Source organism: Gorilla gorilla, chromosome 17, assembly GCF_029281585.2.
Source record: "Gorilla gorilla gorilla isolate KB3781 chromosome 17, NHGRI_mGorGor1-v2.1_pri, whole genome shotgun sequence".
NCBI lineage: Eukaryota > Metazoa > Chordata > Mammalia > Primates > Hominidae > Gorilla > Gorilla gorilla.
The window spans coordinates 3,185,494-3,209,064 of NC_073241.2; positions in this window are offsets into that span (position 1 = coordinate 3,185,494).

Consider the following 23,571-nt stretch of genomic DNA (forward strand, 5'->3'; position numbering starts at 1 on the left):
GATTCCATTCTATTCCATTCCATTCCATTCGATTCCATTCGATATCATTCGATTCCATTCCATCCCATTCCATTCCGTTCTACTCGGGTTGATTCCATTCCATTTCATTCCATTCCATTCCATTCCATTTCTTTCGATTCCATTCGTTTCCATTCCATTCCATTCCATTCCAATCCATTCCATTCTACTCGGGTTGATTCCATTCCATTCCATTCCATTCCATTCTATTCCATTCCATTCCATTCCACTCGATTCCATTCCATTCCACTCGATTCCATTCCATTCCTTTCCATTCCATTCCAATCCATTCCATTCTACTCGGGTGGATTCCATTCCATTCCATTCCATTCCATTCCATTCCATTCCATTCCATTCCATTCGATTCCATTCCATTGCATTCCATTCCATTCCATTCCATTCCATTCCGTTCTAGTCGGGTTGATTCCATTCTATTCCATTCCATTCCATTCCATTCCATTCCATTCCATTCCATTCCATTCCATTCCATTCCATTCTATTCCATTCCATTCTACTCCATTGAATTCCATTCCATTCCATTCAATTCCATTCCATTCCATTCCTTTCCATTCCATTTAGTTCTACTCGGGTTGATTCCATTCCATTCCATTCCATTCCATTCCATTCCATTCCATTCCATTCCATTCCATTCCGTTACTTTCCATTCCATTCCATTCCAATCCATTCCATTCTACTCGGGTTGACTCCATTCCATTCCATTCCATTCCATTCCATTCCATTCCATTCCATTCCATTCCATTCCATTCCATTCCATTCCATTCCATTCCATTCCATTCCATTCCATTCCATTCCATTCCATTTACTCCATTCCGTTCTACTCGGGTTGATTCCATTGAGTTTGGTTCCGTCCCGTCCCGTCCCGTCCCGTCCCGTCCCGTGCCGTTTTACTCAGGTTGATTCCTTTCCATTCCCTTCCGCTCGTTTCCTTTAGTTTCCATTCCGTTCCACGCGGGTTGGTTCAATTCCATTCTATTCTATTCTATTCCTTTCCCTTCCATTCCATTCCATTCCATTCCATTCTACTCGGGTTGATTCCATGCCATTCCGTTCCGTTCCATTCCGTCCCATCCCGATCCGTCCCATCCCGTCCTGTCCCGTCCCATCCCGTTCCATTCCACATGGGTTGATTCAATTCCTTTCGGTTAGATTGAACTCCATTCCATTCCATTCTACTCGGATTGACTCCATTCCATTCCATTCCATTCCATTCCATTCCATTCCATTCCATTCCATTCCATTCCAATCCATTCCATTCTACTCGGGTTGATTCCATTCTATTCCATTCCATTCCATTCCATTCCATTCCATTCCATTCCATTTCATTCCATTCCATTCCATTCCATTCCATTCCATTCCATTCCATTCCATTCCATTCCATTCGATTCCATTCCATTCCATTCCATTCCATTCCATCCCATTCCATTCCATTCCATTCCATTCCGTTCTACTCGGGTTGATTCCATTCTATTCCTTTCCATTCCGTTCGATTCCATTTGATTCCATTCGATTCCATTCCATTCCATTACATTCCCTTCCATTCCATTCTATTCCATTGAATTCCATTCCATTCCATTCCATTCCATTCCATTCCATTCCATTCGTCTGCATTCGATTCCATTCCATTCCATTCCATTCTATTCCATTGAATTCCATTGAATTCCATTCCATTCCATTCCATTCCATTCCATTCGATTCCATTCCATTCCATTCCATTCCATTCGATTCCATTCCATTCCATTCCATTCCATTCCATTCCATTCCATTCCATTCCAATCTATTCCATTCCATTCCATTCTATTCCATTCGTTTCCATTCCATTCCATTTCATTTTATTCCATTACATTCCATTCCATTCTATTCCATTGAATTCCATTCCATTCCATTCCATTCCATTCCATTCCATTCCATTCCATTCCGTTCTACTCGGGTTGATTCCACTCCATTCCATTCCATTCCATTCCATTCCATTCCACTCGGGTTGATCATTCCATTCCATTCCATTCCATTCCATTCCATTCCATTCCATTCCATTCCATTCCATTCCGTTCCATTCCACTCGGGCTCATTCCATTCCATTCCATTCAATTCCATTCCATTCCATTCCATTGCATTCCATTCCATTCCATTCCATTCCGTTCTACTCGGTTTGATTTCCATTCCATTCCATTCCATTCCATTCCATTCCATTCCATTCCATTCCATTCCATTCCATTCCATTCCTTTCCATTTACTCCATTCCGTTCTACTCGGGTTGATTCCATTGAGTTTGGTTCCGTTCCGTTCCGTCCCGTCCCGTCCCGTCCCGTCCCGTCCCGTGCCGTTTTACTCAGGTTGATTCCTTTCCATTCCGTTCCGCTCGTTTTCGTTGCGTTCCATTCCGTTCCACACGGGTTGGTTCAATTCCACTCTATTCTATTCTATTCCTTTCCATTCCATTCCATTCCATTCCATTCCATTCTACTCGGGTTGATTCCATGCCATTCCGTTCCGTTCCATTCCGTCCCATCCCGAACCGTCCCATCACGTCCCGTCCCGTCCCATCCCGTTCCGTTCCACATGGGTTGATTCAATTCCTTTCGGTTACATTGAATTCCATTCCATTCCATTCTACTCGGATTGATTCCATTCCATTCCATTCCATTCCATTCCATTCCATTCCATTCCATTCCATTCCAATCTATTCCATTCCATTCCATTCTATTCCATTCGTTTCCATTCCATTCCATTTCATTTTATTCCATTACATTCCATTCCATTCTATTCCATTGAATTCCATTCCATTCCATTCCATTCCATTCCATTCCATTCCATTCCATTCCGTTCTACTCGGGTTGATTCCACTCCATTCCATTCCATTCCATTCCATTCCATTGCACTCGGGTTGATCATTCCATTCCATTCCATTCCATTCCATTCCATTCCATTCCATTCCATTCCGTTCTACTCGGGTTGATTCCATTCTATTCCATTCCATTCCGTTCGATTCCATTTGATTCCATTCGATTCCATTCCATTCCATTCCATTCCCTTCCATTCCATTCTATTCCATTGAATTCCATTCCATTCCATTCCATTCCATTCCATTCCGTTCTACTCTGATTGATTCCATTAAATTCCATTCCATTCCATTCCGTTCTACTCTGATTGATTCCATTAAATTCCATTCCATTCCATTCCATTCGATTCCATTCCATTCCATTCCATTCCATTCCATTCCATTGCATTCCATTCCATTCCAATACATTCCATTCTACTCTGGTTGATTCCATTCCATTCCATTCCATTCCATTCCATTCGTCTCCATTCGATTCCATTCGATTCCATTCCATTCCATTCCATGGAATTCCATTCCATTCCACTCCATTCCATTCCATTCCATTCCATTCCATTCCATTCCATTCCATTCCATTCCGTTCTACTCGGGTTGATTCCATTCCATTCCATTCCATTCCATTCCATTCCATTCCATTCCATTCCATTCCATTCCATTCCACTCCATTCCATTCGATTCCATTCGATTCCATTCCATTCCATTCCATTCCATTCCAATCCATTCCATTCTACTCGGGTTGATTCCATTCCATTCCATTCCATTCCATTCCATTCCATTCCATTCCATTCCATTCCATAGCATTCCATTCGATTCCATTAGATTCCATTCCATTCCATTCCATTCCATTCCATTCCATTCCATTCCATTCCGTTCCACTCGGGTTGATTCCATTCTATTCCATTCCATTCCATTCGATTCCATTCGATATCATTCGATTCCATTCCATCCCATTCCATTCCATTCCATTCCGTTCTACTCGGGTTGATTCCATTCCATTTCATTCCATTCCATTCCATTCCATTTCTTTCGATTCCATTCGTTTCCATTCCATTCCATTCCATTCCAATCCATTCCATTCTACTCGGGTTGATTCCATTCCATTCCATTCCATTCCATTCCATTCCATTCCATTCCATTCCACTCGATTCCATTCCATTCCACTCGATTCCATTCCATTCCTTTCCATTCCATTCCAATCCATTCCATTCTACTCGGGTGGATTCCATTCCATTCCATTCCATTCCATTCCATTCCATTCCATTCCATTCGATTCCATTCCATTCCATTCCATTCCATTCCATTCCATTCCATTCCGTTCTAGTCGGGTTGATTCCATTCTATTCCATTCCATTCCATTCCATTCCATTCCATTCCATTCCATTCCATTCCATTCCATTCTATTCCATTCCATTCTACTCCATTGAATTCCATTCCATTCCATTCAATTCCATTCCATTCCATTCCTTTCCATTCCATTTAGTTCTACTCGGGTTGATTCCATTCCATTCCATTCCATTCCATTCCATTCCATTCCATTCCATTCCATTCCATTCCATTCCATTCCATTACTTTCCATTCCATTCCATTCCAATCCATTCCATTCTACTCGGGTTGACTCCATTCCATTCCATTCCATTCCATTCCATTCCATTCCATTATATTCCATTCTATTCCATTCGATTCCGTTCGATTCCATTCCATTCCATTCCATTCCATTCCATTCCATTCCATTCCATTCCATTCCATTCCATTCCATTCGATTCCATTCCATTCCATTCGATTCCATTCCATTCCATTCCATTCCATTCCATTCCATTCCATTCCATTCCATTCCATTTACTCCATTCCGTTCTACTCGGGTTGATTCCATTGAGTTTGGTTCCGTCCCGTCCCGTCCCGTCCCGTCCCGTCCCGTCCCGTGCCGTTTTACTCAGGTTGATTCCTTTCCATTCCGTTCCGCTCGTTTCCTTTAGTTTCCATTCCGTTCCACGCGGGTTGGTTCAATTCCATTCTATTCTATTCTATTCCTTTCCCTTCCATTCCATTCCATTCCATTCCATTCTACTCGGGTTGATTCCATGCCAATCCGTTCCGTTCCATTCCGTCCCATCCCGATCCGTCCCATCCCGTCCTGTCCCGTCCCATCCCGTTCCATTCCACATGGGTTGATTCAATTCCTTTCGGTTAGATTGAACTCCATTCCATTCCATTCTACTCGGATTGACTCCATTCCATTCCATTCCATTCCATTCCATTCCATTCCATTCCATTCCATTCCAATCCATTCCATTCTACTCGGGTTGATTCCATTCTATTCCATTCCATTCCATTCCATTCCATTCCATTCCATTCCATTCCATTCCATTCCATTTCATTCCATTCCATTCCATTCCATTCCATTCCATTCCATTCCATTCCTCTCGATTCCATTCCATTCCATTCCATTCCATTCCATTCCATTCCATTCCATTCCATTCCATTCCAATCCATTCCATTCTACTCGGGTTGATTCCATTCCGTTCCATTCCATTCCATTCCATTCCATTCCATTCCATTCCATTCCATTCCATTCCATTCCATTCTATTCCTTTCGATTCCATTCCATTCCATTAAATTCCATTCCATTCCATTCCATTCCATTCCATTCCATTCCGTTCTACTCGGGTTGATTCCACTCCATTCCATTCCATTCCATTCCATACCATTCCATTCGATTCCATTCGATTCCATTCCATTCCATTCCATTCCATTCCATTCCATTCCATTCCATTCCATTCCATTCCATTCCATTCCGTTCTAGTCGGGTTGATTCCATTCTATTCCATTCCATTCCATTCCATTGCATTCCATTCGATTCCATTCCATTCCATTCCATTCAATTCCATTCCATTCTACTCCATTGAATTCCATTCCATTCCATTCAATTCCATTCCTTTCCATCCCTTTCCATTCCATTTAGTTCTACTCGGGTTCATTCCATTACATTCCATTCCATTCCATTCCATTCCATTCCATTCAATTGCATTCCATTCCGTTACTTACCATTCCATTCCATTCCAATCCATTCCATTCTACTCGGGTTGACTCCATTCCATTCCATTCCTTTCCATTCCATTATATTCCATTCTATTCCATTCGATTCCGTTCGATTCGATTCCATTCCATTCCATTGCATTCCATTCCATTCCATTCCATTCCATTCCGTTCTACTCGGGTTGATTCCATTCCATTCCTTTCCATTCCATTCCATTCCATTCCATTCCATTCCATTCCATTCCATTCCCTTCCATTCCATTCCATTCCAATCCATTCCATTCTACTCGGGTTGATTCCATTCCATTCCATTGCACTCGACTCCATTCGATTCCATTCGATTCCACTCTATTCCATTCCGTTCCATTCCATTCCATTCCATTCCATTCTATTCCATTGAATTCCATTCCATTCCATTCCATTCCAATCCATTCCATTCCATTCCATTCCATTCCATTCCATTCCGTTCTACTCGGGTTGATTCCATTCCATTACATTCCATTACATTCCATTCCATTCCATTCCATTCCATTCCATTCCAATCTATTCCATTCTATTCAATTCGATTCCATTCGATTCCATTCAATTACATTCAATTCCATTCCATTCCATTCCAATCCATTCCATTCTACTCGGGTTGATTACACTCCATTCCATTCCATTCCATTCCATTCCATTCCATTCCATTCCATTCCATTCCATTCCATTCCATTCCATTCGATTCCATTCCATTCCATTCCATTCCATTCCATTCCATTCCATTCCAATCTATTCCATTCGATTCCATTCCATTCCATTCCATTCCATTCCATTCCATTCCATTCCATTCCAATCCATTCCATTCTACTCGTGTTGATTCCATTCCATTCCATTCCATTCCATTCCATTCCATTCCATTCCATTCCATTCCATTCCATTCCATTCCATTCCATTCCGTTCTACTCGGGTTGATTCCATTCTATTCCATTCCATTCCATTCGATTCCATTCGATTCCATTCGATTCCATTCGATTCCATTCCATTCCATTCCATTCCATTCCATTCCATTCTATTCCATTCCATTCCATTCCATTCCATTCCATTCCATTCAAATCCATTCCCTTCCATTCTATTCGGGTTGATTCCATTCCATTCCATTCCATTCCATTCCATTCCATTCCATTCCATTCCATTCCATTGCATTCCATTCGATTCCATTCGATTCCATTCCATTCCATTCCATTCCATTCCATTCCATTCCATTCTATTCCATTCCATTCCATTCCATTCCATTCAATTCCATTCCATTCCATTCCGTTCCACTCGGGTTGATTCCATTCTATTCCATTCCATTCCATTCGATTCCATTCGATATCATTCGATTCCATTCCATTCCATTCCATTTCATTCCATTCCATTCCATTCCATTCTGTTCCATTCCATTCCATTCCATTCCACTCTATTCCATTCCATTCCATTCCGTTCTACTCGGGTTGATTCCATTCCATTCCATTTCATTACATTCCATTCCATTCCATTCCATTCGATTCCATTCGATTCCATTCCATTCCATTCCATTCCAATCCATTCCATTCTACTCGGGTTGATTCCATTCCATTCCATTCCATTCCATTCCATTCCATTCCATTCCATTCCATTCCACTCGATTCCATTCCATTCCATTCCATTCCATTCCAATCCATTCCATTCTACTCGGGTGGATTCCATTCCATTCCATTCCTTTCCATTCCATTCCATTCCATTCCATTCCATTCCATTCCATTCGGTTCCATTCCATTCCATTCCATTCCATTCCATTCCATTCCATTCCATTCCATTCCGTTCTAATCGGGTTGATTCCATTCTATTCCATTCCATTCCATTCCATTCCATTCCATTCCATTCCATTCCATTCCATTCCATTCTATTCCATTCCATTCTACTCCATTGAATTCCATTCCATTCCATTCTATTCCATTCCATTCCATTCCTTTCCATTCCATTTAGTTCTACTCGGGTTGATTCCATTCCATTCCATTCCATTCCATTCCATTCCATTCCATTCCAATCCATTCCATTCTACTCGGGTTGATTCCATTCCATTCCATTCCATTCCATTCCATTCCATTCCATTCCATTCCATTCCATTCCTTTCTATTCCATTCCATTCCATTCCATTCCATTCCATTCCATTCCATTCCATTCCATTCCATTCCATTCCATTCCATTCCATTCCATTCGATTCCATTCGATTCCATTCCATTCCATTCCATTCCATTCCATTCCATTCCAAACCATTCCTTTCTACTCGGGTTCCTCATTCCATTCCATTCCATTCCATTCCATTCCACTCGGGTTCTTTCCATTCCATTCCATTCCATTCCATTCCATTCCATTCCATTCCATTCCATTCCGTTATACTCAGGTTGATTTCCATTCCATTCCATTCCATTCCATTCCATTCCATTCCATTCCATTCCATTCCATTCCATTCCTCTCCATTCCATTCTGCTCGGGTTGATTCCATGCCGTTCCGTTCCGTTCCATTCCGTCCCATCCCGACGCATCCCGTCCCGTTCCGTCCCGTCAAATTCCGTTCCTTTCTTATCGGGTTGATTCCGTTCCATTCCGTTCCGTTCCTTTCCGTTCCATTCCATTCCGTTACACGCGGGTTGATTCAATTCCATTCTATTACATTGAATTCCATTCAATTCCACTCCATTCCATTCTACTCGGATTGATTGAATTCCATTCCAATCCATTCCAGTCCATTCCAATCCATTCCATTCTACTCGGGTTGATTCCATTCCATTCCATTCCATTCCATTCCATTCCATTCCATTCCATTCCATTCCATTCCATTCCATTGCGTTCCATTCGATTCGATTCCATTCCATTCCATTCCATTCCATTCCAATCCATTCCATTCTACTTGGGTTGATTCCATTCCATTCCATTCCATTCCATTCCATTCCATTCGATTCCATTCCATTCCATTCCATTCCATTCCATTCCATTCCATTCCATTCCATTCCATTCCATTCCATTCCATTCTGTTCTACTCGGTTTGATTCCACTCCATTCCATTCCATTCTATTCCATTCCATTCCATTCGATTCCATTCTACTCGTATTGATTGAATTCCATTCCAATCCATTCCAGTCCATTCCAATCCATTCCATTCTACTCGGGTTGATTCCATTCCATTCCATTCCATTCCATTCCATTCCATTCCATTCCATTGCGTTCCATTCGATTCGATTCCATTCCATTCCATTCCATTCCATTCCAATCCATTCCATTCTACTTGGGTTGATTCCATTCCATTCCATTCCATTCCATTCCATTCCATTCGATTCCATTCGATTCGATTCCATTCCATTCCATTCCATTCCATTCCATTCCATTCCATTCCATTCCATTATGTTCTACTCGGTTTGATTCCACTCCATTCCATTCCATTCCATTCCATTCTATTCCATTCCATTCCATTCCATTCCATTCCATTCCATTCCGTTCTACTCGGGTTGATTCCACTCCATTCCATTCCATTCCATTCCATAACATTCCATTCGATTCCATTCGATTCCATTCCATTCCATTCCATTCCATTCCATTCCATTCCATTCCATTCCATTCCATTCCATTCCGTTCTAGTCGGGTTGATTCCATTCTATTCCATTCCATTCCATTCCATTGCATTCCATTCGATTCCATTCCATTCCATTCCATTCAATTCCATTCCATTCTACTCCATTGAATTCCATTCCATTCCATTCAATTCCATTCCTTTCCATCCCTTTCCATTCCATTTAGTTCTACTCGGGTTCATTCCATTACATTCCATTCCATTCCATTCCATTCCATTCCATTCAATTCCATTCCATTCCGTTACTTTCCATTCCATTCCATTCCAATCCATTCCATTCTACTCGGGTTGACTCCATTCCATTCCATTCCTTTCCATTCCATTATATTCCATTCTATTCCATTCGATTCCGTTCGATTCGATTCCATTCCATTCCATTGCATTCCATTCCATTCCATTCCATTCCATTCCGTTCTACTCGGGTTGATTCCATTCCATTCCTTTCCATTCCATTCCATTCCATTCCATTCCATTCCATTCCATTCCATTCCCTTCCATTCCATTCCATTCCAATCCATTCCATTCTACTCGGGTTGATTCCATTCCATTCCATTGCACTCGACTCCATTCGATTCCATTCGATTCCACTCCATTCCATTCCGTTCCATTCCATTCCATTCCATTCCATTCTATTCCATTGAATTCCATTCCATTCCATTCCATTCCAATCCATTCCATTCCATTCCATTCCATTCGATTCCATTCCATTCCATTCCATTCCATTCCATTCCATTCCATTCCAATCTATTCCATTCGATTCCATTCCATTCCATTCCATTCCATTCCATTCCATTCCATTCCATTCCAATCCATTCCATTCTACTCGTGTTGATTCCATTCCATTCCATTCCATTCCATTCCATTCCATTCCATTCCATTCCATTCCATTCCATTCCATTCCATTCCATTCCGTTCTACTCGGGTTGATTCCATTCTATTCCATTCCATTCCATTCGATTCCATTCGATTCCATTCGATTCCATTCGATTCCATTCCATTCCATTCCATTCCATTGCATTCCATTCGATTCCATTCCATTCCATTCCATTCCATTCCATTCCATTCCATTCCATTCCATTCCATTCCATTCCATTCCATTCTGTTCTACTCGGTTTGATTCCACTCCATTCCATTCCATTCCATTCCATTCTATTCCATTCCATTCCATTCGATTCCATTCTACTCGTATTGATTGAATTCCATTCCAATCCATTCCAGTCCATTCCAATCCATTCCATTCTACTCGGGTTGATTCCATTCCATTCCATTCCATTCCATTCCATTCCATTCCATTCCATTCCATTGCGTTCCATTCGATTCGATTCCATTCCATTCCATTCCATTCCATTCCAATCCATTCCATTCTACTTGGGTTGATTCCATTCCATTCCATTCCATTCCATTCCATTCCATTCGATTCCATTCGATTCGATTCCATTCCATTCCATTCCATTCCATTCCATTCCATTCCATTCCATTCCATTATGTTCTACTCGGTTTGATTCCACTCCATTCCATTCCATTCCATTCCATTCTATTCCATTCCATTCCATTCCATTCCATTCCATTCCATTCCGTTCTACTCGGGTTGATTCCACTCCATTCCATTCCATTCCATTCCATAACATTCCATTCGATTCCATTCGATTCCATTCCATTCCATTCCATTCCATTCCATTCCATTCCATTCCATTCCATTCCATTCCATTCCATTCCATTCCATTCCATTCCATTCCGTTCTAGTCGGGTTGATTCCATTCTATTCCATTCCATTCCATTCCATTGCATTCCATTCGATTCCATTCCATTCCATTCCATTCAATTCCATTCCATTCTACTCCATTGAATTCCATTCCATTCCATTCAATTCCATTCCTTTCCATCCCTTTCCATTCCATTTAGTTCTACTCGGGTTCATTCCATTACATTCCATTCCATTCCATTCCATTCCATTCCATTCAATTCCATTCCATTCCGTTACTTTCCATTCCATTCCATTCCAATCCATTCCATTCTACTCGGGTTGACTCCATTCCATTCCATTCCTTTCCATTCCATTATATTCCATTCTATTCCATTCGATTCCGTTCGATTCGATTCCATTCCATTCCATTGCATTCCATTCCATTCCATTCCATTCCATTCCGTTCTACTCGGGTTGATTCCATTCCATTCCTTTCCATTCCATTCCATTCCATTCCATTCCATTCCATTCCATTCCATTCCCTTCCATTCCATTCCATTCCAATCCATTCCATTCTACTCGGGTTGATTCCATTCCATTCCATTGCACTCGACTCCATTCGATTCCATTCGATTCCACTCCATTCCATTCCGTTCCATTCCATTCCATTCCATTCCATTCTATTCCATTGAATTCCATTCCATTCCATTCCATTCCAATCCATTCCATTCCATTCCATTCCATTCGATTCCATTCCATTCCATTCCATTCCATTCCATTCCATTCCATTCCATTCCATTCCATTCCATTCCAATCTATTCCATTCGATTCCATTCCATTCCATTCCATTCCATTCCATTCCATTCCATTCCATTCCAATCCATTCCATTCTACTCGTGTTGATTCCATTCCATTCCATTCCATTCCATTCCATTCCATTCCATTCCATTCCATTCCATTCCATTCCATTCCATTCCATTCCATTCAATTCCGTTCTACTCGGGTTGATTCCATTCTATTCCATTCCATTCCATTCGATTCCATTCGATTCCATTCGATTCCATTCGATTCCATTCCATTCCATTCCATTCCATTCCATTCCATTCTATTCCATTCCATTCCATTCCATTCCATTCCATTCCATTCAAATCCATTCCCTTCCATTCTATTCGGGTTGATTCCATTCCATTCCATTCCATTCCATTCCATTCCATTCCATTCCATTCCATTCCATTCCATTCCATTGCATTCCATTCGATTCCATTCGATTCCATTCCATTCCATTCCATTCCATTCCATTCCATTCCATTCTATTCCATTCCATTCCATTCCATTCCATTCAATTCCATTCCATTCCATTCCGTTCCACTCGGGTTGATTCCATTCTATTCCATTCCATTCCATTCGATTCCATTCGATATCATTCGATTCCATTCCATTCCATTCCATTTCATTCCATTCCATTCCATTCCATTCTGTTCCATTCCATTCCATTCCATTCCATTCTATTCCATTCCATTCCATTCCGTTCTACTCGGGTTGATTCCGTTCCATTCCATTTCATTCCATTCCATTCCATTCCATTCCATTCGATTCCATTCGATTCCATTCCATTCCATTCCATTCCAATCCATTCCATTCTACTCGGGTTGATTCCATTCCATTCCATTCCATTCCATTCCATTCCATTCCATTCCATTCCACTCGATTCCATTCCATTCCATTCCATTCCATTCCAATCCATTCCATTCTACTCGGGTGGATTCCATTCCATTCCATTCCTTTCCATTCCATTCCATTCCATTCCATTCCATTCCATTCCATTCGGTTCCATTCCATTCCATTCCATTCCATTCCATTCCATTCCATTCCATTCCATTCCATTCCGTTCTAATCGGGTTGATTCCATTCTATTCCATTCCATTCCATTCCATTCCATTCCATTCCATTCCATTCCATTCCATTCCATTCTATTCCATTCCATTCTACTCCATTGAATTCCATTCCATTCCATTCTATTCCATTCCATTCCATTCCTTTCCATTCCATTTAGTTCTACTCGGGTTGATTCCATTCCATTCCATTCCATTCCATTCCATTCCATTCCATTCCAATCCATTCCATTCTACTCGGGTTGATTCCATTCCATTCCATTCCATTCCATTCCATTCCATTCCATTCCATTCCATTCCTTTCTATTCCATTCCATTCCATTCCATTCCATTCCATTCCATTCCATTCCATTCCATTCCATTCCATTCAATTCCATTCCATTCCATTCGATTCCATTCGATTCCATTCCATTCCATTCCATTCCATTCCATTCCATTCCAAACCATTCCTTTCTACTCGGGTTCCTCATTCCATTCCATTCCATTCCATTCCATTCCACTCGGGTTCTTTCCATTCCATTCCATTCCATTCCATTCCATTCCATTCCATTCCATTCCATTCCGTTATACTCAGGTTGATTTCCATTCCATTCCATTCCATTCCATTCCATTCCATTCCATTCCATTCCATTCCATTCCATTCCATTCCATTCCTCTCCATTCCATTCTGCTCGGGTTGATTCCATGCCGTTCCGTTCCGTTCCATTCCGTCCCATCCCGACGCATCCCGTCCCGTTCCGTCCCGTCAAATTCCGTTCCTTTCTTATCGGGTTGATTCCGTTCCATTCCGTTCCGTTCCTTTCCGTTCCATTCCATTCCGTTACACGCGGGTTGATTCAATTCCATTCTATTACAATGAATTCCATTCAATTCCACTCCATTCCATTCTACTCGGATTGATTGAATTCCATTCCAATCCATTCCAGTCCATTCCAATCCATTCCATTCTACTCGGGTTGATTCCATTCCATTCCATTCCATTCCATTCCATTCCATTCCATTCCATTCCATTCCATTCCATTGCGTTCCATTCGATTCGATTCCATTCCATTCCATTCCATTCCATTCCAATCCATTCCATTCTACTTGGGTTGATTCCATTCCATTCCATTCCATTCCATTCCATTCCATTCGATTCCATTCGATTCCATTCCATTCCATTCCATTCCATTCCATTCCATTCCATTCCATTCCATTCCATTCTGTTCTACTCGGTTTGATTCCACTCCATTCCATTCCATTCCATTCCATTCTATTCCATTCCATTCCATTCGATTCCATTCTACTCGTATTGATTGAATTCCATTCCAATCCATTCCAGTCCATTCCAATCCATTCCATTCTACTCGGGTTGATTCCATTCCATTCCATTCCATTCCATTCCATTCCATTCCATTCCATTCCATTCCATTCCATTCCATTCCATTCCATTCCATTGCGTTCCATTCGATTCGATTCCATTCCATTCCATTCCATTCCATTCCAATCCATTCCATTCTACTTGGGTTGATTCCATTCCATTCCATTCCATTCCATTCCATTCCATTCGATCCCATTCGATTCGATTCCATTCCATTCCATTCCATTCCATTCCATTCCATTCCATTCCATTCTGTTCTACTCGGTTTGATTCCACTCCATTCCATTCCATTCCATTCCATTCTATTCCATTCCATTCCATTCCATTCCATTCCATTCCATTCCGTTCTACTCGGGTTGATTCCACTCCATTCCATTCCATTCCATTCCATAACATTCCATTCGATTCCATTCGATTCCATTCCATTCCATTCCATTCCATTCCATTCCATTCCATTCCATTCCATTCCATTCCATTCCATTCCGTTCTAGTCGGGTTGATTCCATTCTATTCCATTCCATTCCATTCCATTGCATTCCATTCGATTCCATTCCATTCCATTCCATTCAATTCCATTCCATTCTACTCCATTGAATTCCATTCCATTCCATTCAATTCCATTCCTTTCCATCCCTTTCCATTCCATTTAGTTCTACTCGGGTTCATTCCATTCCATTCCATTCCATTCCATTCCATTCCATTCCATTCAATTCCATTCCATTCCGTTACTTTCCATTCCATTCCATTCCAATCCATTCCATTCTACTCGGGTTGACTCCATTCCATTCCATTCCTTTCCATTCCATTATATTCCATTCTATTCCATTCGATTCCGTTCGATTCGATTCCATTCCATTCCATTGCATTCCATTCCATTCCATTCCATTCCATTCCGTTCTACTCGGGTTGATTCCATTCCATTCCTTTCCATTCCATTCCATTCCATTCCATTCCATTCCATTCCATTCCATTCCCTTCCATTCCATTCCATTCCAATCCATTCCATTCTACTCGGGTTGATTCCATTCCATTCCATTGCACTCGACTCCATTCGATTCCATTCGATTCCACTCCATTCCATTCCGTTCCATTCCATTCCATTCCATTCCATTCTATTCCATTGAATTCCATTCCATTCCATTCCATTCCAATCCATTCCATTCCATTCCATTCCATTCCATTCCATTCCGTTCTACTCGGGTTGATTCCATTCCATTACATTCCATTACATTCCATTCCATTCCATTCCATTCCATTCCATTCCATTGCATTCCATTCGATTCCATTCGATTCCATTCAATTCCATTCCATTCCATTCCAATCCATTCCATTCTACTCGGGTTGATTCCACTCCATTCCATTCCATTCCATTCCATTCCAATCCATTCCATTCCATTCCATTCCATTCCATTCCATTCCATTCCATTCCATTCCATTCGATTCCATTCCATTCCATTCCATTCCATTCCATTCCATTCCATTCCAATCTATTCCATTCGATTCCATTCCATTCCATTCCATTCCATTCCATTCCATTCCATTCCAATCCATTCCATTCTACTCGTGTTGATTCCATTCCATTCCATTCCATTCCATTCCATTCCATTCCATTCCATTCCATTCCATTCCATTCCATTCCATTCCATTCCATTCCATTCCATTCCGTTCTACTCGGGTTGATTCCATTCTATTCCATTCCATTCCATTCGATTCCATTCGATTCCATTCGATTCCATTCGATTCCATTCCATTCCATTCCATTCCATTCCATTCGATTCTATTCCATTCCATTCCATTCCATTCCATTCCATTCCATTCAAATCCATTCCCTTCCATTCTATTCGGGTTGATTCCATTCCGTTCCATTCCATTCCATTCCATTCCATTCCATTCCATTCCATTCCATTGCATTCCATTCGATTCCATTCGATTCCATTCCATTCCATTCCATTCCATTCCATTCCATTCCATTCTATTCCATTCCATTCCATTCCATTCCATTCAATTCCATTCCATTCCATTCCGTTCCACTCGGGTTGATTCCATTCTATTCCATTCCATTCCATTCGATTCCATTCGATATCATTCGATTCCATTCCATTCCATTTCATTCCATTCCATTCCATTCCATTCTGTTCCATTCCATTCCATTCCATTCCATTCTATTCCATTCCATTCCATTCCGTTCTACTCGGGTTGATTCCATTCCATTCCATTTCATTCCATTCCATTCCATTCCATTCCATTCGATTCCATTCGATTCCATTCCATTCCATTCCATTCCAATCCATTCCATTCTACTCGGGTTGATTCCATTCCATTCCATTCCATTCCATTCCATTCCATTCCATTCCATTCCATTCCACTCGATTCCATTCCATTCCATTCCATTCCATTCCAATCCATTCCATTCTACTCGGGTGGATTCCATTCCATTCCATTCCTTTCCATTCCATTCCATTCCATTCCATTCCATTCCATTCCATTCGGTTCCATTCCATTCCATTCCATTCCATTCCATTCCATTCCATTCCATTCCATTCCGTTCTAATCGGGTTGATTCCATTCTATTCCATTCCATTCCATTCCATTCCATTCCATTCCATTCCATTCCATTCCATTCCATTCCATTCCATTCTATTCCATTCCATTCTACTCCATTGAATTCCATTCCATTCCATTCTATTCCATTCCATTCCATTCCTTTCCATTCCATTTAGTTCTACTCGGGTTGATTCCATTCCATTCCATTCCATTCCATTCCATTCCATTCCTTTCTATTCCATTCCATTCCATTCCATTCCATTCCATTCCATTCCATTCCATTCCATTCAATTCCATTCCATTCCATTCGATTCCATTCGATTCCATTCCATTCCATTCCATTCCATTCCATTCCATTCCATTCCAAACCATTCCTTTCTACTCGGGTTCCTCATTCCATTCCATTCCATTCCATTCCATTGCATTCCACTCGGGTTCTTTCCATTCCATTCCATTCCATTCCATTCCATTCCATTCCATTCCATTCCGTTATACTCAGGTTGATTTCCATTCCATTCCATTCCATTCCATTCCATTCCATTCCATTCCATTCCATTCCATTCGTCTCCATTCCATTCTGCTCGGGTTGATTCCATGCCGTTCCGTTCCGTTCCATTCCGTCCCATCCCGACGCGTCCCGTCCCGTTCCGTCCCCTCAAATTCCGATCCTTTCTTATCGGGTTGATTCCGTTCCATTCCGTTCCGTTCCTTTCCGTTCCATTCCATTCCGTTACACGCGGGTTGATTCAATTCCATTCTATTACATTGAATTCCATTCCATTCCACTCCATTCCATTCTACTCGGATTGATTGAATTCCATTCCAATCCATTCCAGTCCATTCCAATCCATTCCATTCTACTCGGGTTGATTCCATTCCATTCCATTCCATTCCATTCCATTCCATTCCATTCCATTCCATTCCATTCCATTGCGTTCCATTCGATTCGATTCCATTCCATTCCATTCCATTCCATTCCAATCCATTCCATTCTACTTGGGTTGATTCCATTCCATTCCATTCCATTCCATTCCATTCCATTCGATTCCATTCGATTCCATTCCATTCCATTCCATTCCATTCCATTCCATTCCATTCCATTCCATTCTGTTCTACTCGGTTTGATTCCACTCCATTCCATTCCATTCCATTCCATTCTATTCCATTCCATTCCATTCGATTCCATTCCATTCCATTTCATTTTATTCCATTCCATTCCATTCCATTCTATTCCATTGAATTCCATTCCATTCTATTCCATTCCATTCCATTCAGTTTCATTCCATTCCATTCCATTCCATTCCATTCCATTCCATTCGATTCCATTCCATTCCATTCCATTCCATTCCATTCCATTCCATTCCGTTCTACTCGGGTTAATTCCATTCTATTCCATTCCATTCCATTCCATTCCATTCCATTCCATTCCATTCCCTTCCATTCCATTCTATTCCATTGAATTCCATTCCATTCCATTCCATTCCATTCCATTCCATTCCATTCCATTCCATTCCATTCCATTCCATTCCATTCCGTTCTACTCTGATTGACTCCATTCCATTCCATTCCATTCCATTCCATTCCATTCCATTCCATTCCATTCCATTCCATTCCATTCCATTTCATTCCATTCCATTCCATTCCAATACATTCCATTCTACTCTGGTTGATTCCATTCCATTCCATTCCATTCCATTCCATTCCATTCCATTCCATTCCATTCCATTCCATTCCATTCCATTCCGTTCTACTCGGGTTGATTCCATTCCATTCCATTTCATTCCATTCCATTCCATTCCATTCCATTCCATTCCATTCCATTCGATTCCATTCCATTCCATTCCATTCCAATCCATTCCATTCTACTCGGGTTGATTCCATTCCATTCCATTCCATTCCATTCCATTCCATTCCATTCCATTCCATTCCATTCCATTCCATTCCATTCCATACCATTCCATTCGATTCCATTCCATTCCATTCCATTCCATTCCATTCCATTCCATTCCATTCCGTTCTAGTCGGGTTGATTCCATTCTATTCCATTCCATTCCATTCCATTCCATTCCATTCCATTCCATTCCATTCCATTCCATTCCATTCTATTCCATTCCATTCTACTCCATTGAATTCCATTCCATTCAATTCAATTCCATTCCATTCCATCCCTTTCCATTCCATTTAGTTCTACTCTGGTTGATTCCATTCCATTCCATTCCATTCCATGCCATTCCATTCCATTCAATTCCATTCCATTCCGTTACTTTCCATTCCATTCCATTCCAATCCATTCCATTCTACTCGGGTTGACTCCATTCCATTCCATTCCTTTCCATTCCATTATATTCCATTCTATTCCATTCGATTCCGTTCGATTCCATTCCATTCCATTCCATTCCATTCCGTTCCATTCCATTGCATTCCATTCCATTCCATTCCATTCCATTCCGTTCCACTCGGGTTGATTCCATTCCATTCCTTTCCATTCCATTCCATTCCATTCCATTCCATTCCATTCCATTCCATTCCATTCCAATCCATTCCATTCTACTCGTGTTGATTCCATTCCATTCCATTCCATTCCATTCCATTCCATTCCATTCCATTCCATTCCATTCCATTCCATTCCATTCCATTCCATTCCATTCCGTTCTACTCGGGTTGATTCCATTCTATTCCATTCCATTCCATTCGATTCCATTCGATTCCATTCGATTCCATTCGATTCCATTCCATTCCATTCCATTCCATTCCATTCGATTCTATTCCATTCCATTCCATTCCATTCCATTCCATTCCATTCAAATCCATTCCCTTCCATTCTATTCGGGTTGATTCCATTCCGTTCCATTCCATTCCATTCCATTCCATTCCATTCCATTCCATTCCATTGCATTCCATTCGATTCCATTCGATTCCATTCCATTCCATTCCATTCCATTCCATTCCATTCCATTCTATTCCATTCCATTCCATTCCATTCCATTCAATTCCATTCCATTCCATTCCGTTCCACTCGGGTTGATTCCATTCTATTCCATTCCATTCCATTCGATTCCATTCGATATCATTCGATTCCATTCCATTCCATTTCATTCCATTCCATTCCATTCCATTCTGTTCCATTCCATTCCATTCCATTCCATTCTATTCCATTCCATTCCATTCCGTTCTACTCGGGTTGATTCCATTCCATTCCATTTCATTCCATTCCATTCCATTCCATTCCATTCGATTCCATTCGATTCCATTCCATTCCATTCCATTCCAATCCATTCCATTCTACTCGGGTTGATTCCATTCCATTCCATTCCATTCCATTCCATTCCATTCCATTCCATTCCATTCCACTCGATTCCATTCCATTCCATTCCATTCCATTCCAATCCATTCCATTCTACTCGGGTGGATTCCATTCCATTCCATTCCTTTCCATTCCATTCCATTCCATTCCATTCCATTCCATTCCATTCGGTTCCATTCCATTCCATTCCATTCCATTCCATTCCATTCCATTCCATTCCATTCCGTTCTAATCGGGTTGATTCCATTCTATTCCATTCCATTCCATTCCATTCCATTCCATTCCATTCCATTCCATTCCATTCCATTCCATTCTATTCCATTCCATTCTACTCCATTGAATTCCATTCCATTCCATTCTATTCCATTCCATTCCATTCCTTTCCATTCCATTTAGTTCTACTCGGGTTGATTCCATTCCATTCCATTCCATTCCATTCCATTCCATTCCATTCCATTCCATTCCATTCCATTCCATTCCATTCCATTCAATTCCATTCCATTCCATTCGATTCCATTCGATTCCATTCCATTCCATTCCATTCCATTCCATTCCATTCCATTCCAAACCATTCCTTTCTACTCGGGTTCCTCATTCCATTCCATTCCATTCCATTCCATTCCATTCCACTCGGGTTCTTTCCATTCCATTCCATTCCATTCCATTCCATTCCATTCCATTCCATTCCGTTATACTCAGGTTGATTTCCATTCCATTCCATTCCATTCCATTCCATTCCATTCCATTCCATTCCATTCCATTCGTCTCCATTCCATTCTGCTCGGGTTGATTCCATGCCGTTCCGTTCCGTTCCATTCCGTCCCATCCCGACGCGTCCCGTCCCGTTCCGTCCCCTCAAATTCCGATCCTTTCTTATCGGGTTGATTCCGTTCCATTCCGTTCCGTTCCTTTCCGTTCCATTCCATTCCGTTACACGCGGGTTGATTCAATTCCATTCTATTACATTGAATTCCATTCCATTCCACTCCATTCCATTCTACTCGGATTGATTGAATTCCATTCCAATCCATTCCAGTCCATTCCAATCCATTCCATTCTACTCGGGTTGATTCCATTCCATTCCATTCCATTCCATTCCATTCCATTCCATTCCATTCCATTCCATTCCATTGCGTTCCATTCGATTCGATTCCATTCCATTCCATTCCATTCCATTCCAATCCATTCCATTCTACTTGGGTTGATTCCATTCCATTCCATTCCATTCCATTCCATTCCATTCGATTCCATTCGATTCCATTCCATTCCATTCCATTCCATTCCATTCCATTCCATTCCATTCTGTTCTACTCGGTTTGATTCCACTCCATTCCATTCCATTCCATTCCATTCTATTCCATTCCATTCCATTCGATTCCATTCCATTCCATTTCATTTTATTCCATTCCATTCCATTCCATTCTATTCCATTGAATTCCATTCCATTCTATTCCATTCCATTCCATTCAGTTTCATTCCATTCCATTCCATTCCATTCCATTCCATTCCATTCGATTCCATTCCATTCCATTCCATTCCATTCCATTCCATTCCATTCCGTTCTACTCGGGTTAATTCCATTCTATTCCATTCCATTCCATTCCATTCCATTCCATTCCATTCCATTCCCTTCCATTCCATTCTATTCCATTGAATTCCATTCCATTCCATTCCATTCCATTCCATTCCATTCCATTCCATTCCATTCCATTCCATTCCATTCCATTCCGTTCTACTCTGATTGACTCCATTCCATTCCATTCCATTCCATTCCATTCCATTCCATTCCATTCCATTCCATTCCATTTCATTCCATTCCATTCCATTCCAATACATTCCATTCTACTCTGGTTGATTCCATTCCATTCCATTCCATTCCATTCCATTCCATTCCATTCCATTCCATTCCATTCCATTCCATTCCGTTCTACTCGGGTTGATTCCATTCCATTCCATTTCATTCCATTCCATTCCATTCCATTCCATTCCATTCCATTCCATTCGATTCCATTCCATTCCATTCCATTCCAATCCATTCCATTCTACTCGGGTTGATTCCATTCCATTCCATTCCATTCCATTCCATTCCATTCCATTCCATTCCATTCCATTCCATTCCATTCCATTCCATTCCATTCCATACCATTCCATTCGATTCCATTCCATTCCATTCCATTCCATTCCATTCCATTCCATTCCATTCCGTTCTAGTCGGGTTGATTCCATTCTATTCCATTCCATTCCATTCCATTCCATTCCATTCCATTCCATTCCATTCCATTCCATTCCATTCTATTCCATTCCATTCTACTCCATTGAATTCCATTCCATTCAATTCAATTCCATTCCATTCCATCCCTTTCCATTCCATTTAGTTCTACTCTGGTTGATTCCATTCCATTCCATTCCATTCCATGCCATTCCATTCCATTCAATTCCATTCCATTCCGTTACTTTCCATTCCATTCCATTCCAATCCATTCCATTCTACTCGGGTTGACTCCATTCCATTCCATTCCTTTCCATTCCATTATATTCCATTCTATTCCATTCGATTCCGTTCGATTCCATTCCATTCCATTCCATTCCATTCCGTTCCATTCCATTGCATTCCATTCCATTCCATTCCATTCCATTCCGTTCCACTCGGGTTGATTCCATTCCATTCCTTTCCATTCCATTCCATTCCATTCCATTCCATTCCATTCCATTCCATTCCATTCCAATCCATTCCATTCTACTCGTGTTGATTCCATTCCATTCCATTCCATTCCATTCCATTCCATTCCATTCCATTCCATTCCATTCCATTCCATTCCATTCCATTCCATTCCGTTCTACTCGGGTTGATTCCATTCTATTCCATTCCATTCCATTCGATTCCATTCGATTCCATTCGATTCCATTCGATTCCATTCCATTCCATTCCATTCCATTCCATTCGATTCTATTCCATTCCATTCCATTCCATTCCATTCCATTCCATTCAAATCCATTCCCTTCCATTCTATTCGGGTTGATTCCATTCCGTTCCATTCCATTCCATTCCATTCCATTCCATTCCATTCCATTCCATTGCATTCCATTCGATTCCATTCGATTCCATTCCATTCCATTCCATTCCATTCCATTCCATTCCATTCTATTCCATTCCATTCCATTCCATTCCATTCAATTCCATTCCATTCCATTCCGTTCCACTCGGGTTGATTCCATTCTATTCCATTGCATTCCATTCGATTCCATTCGATATC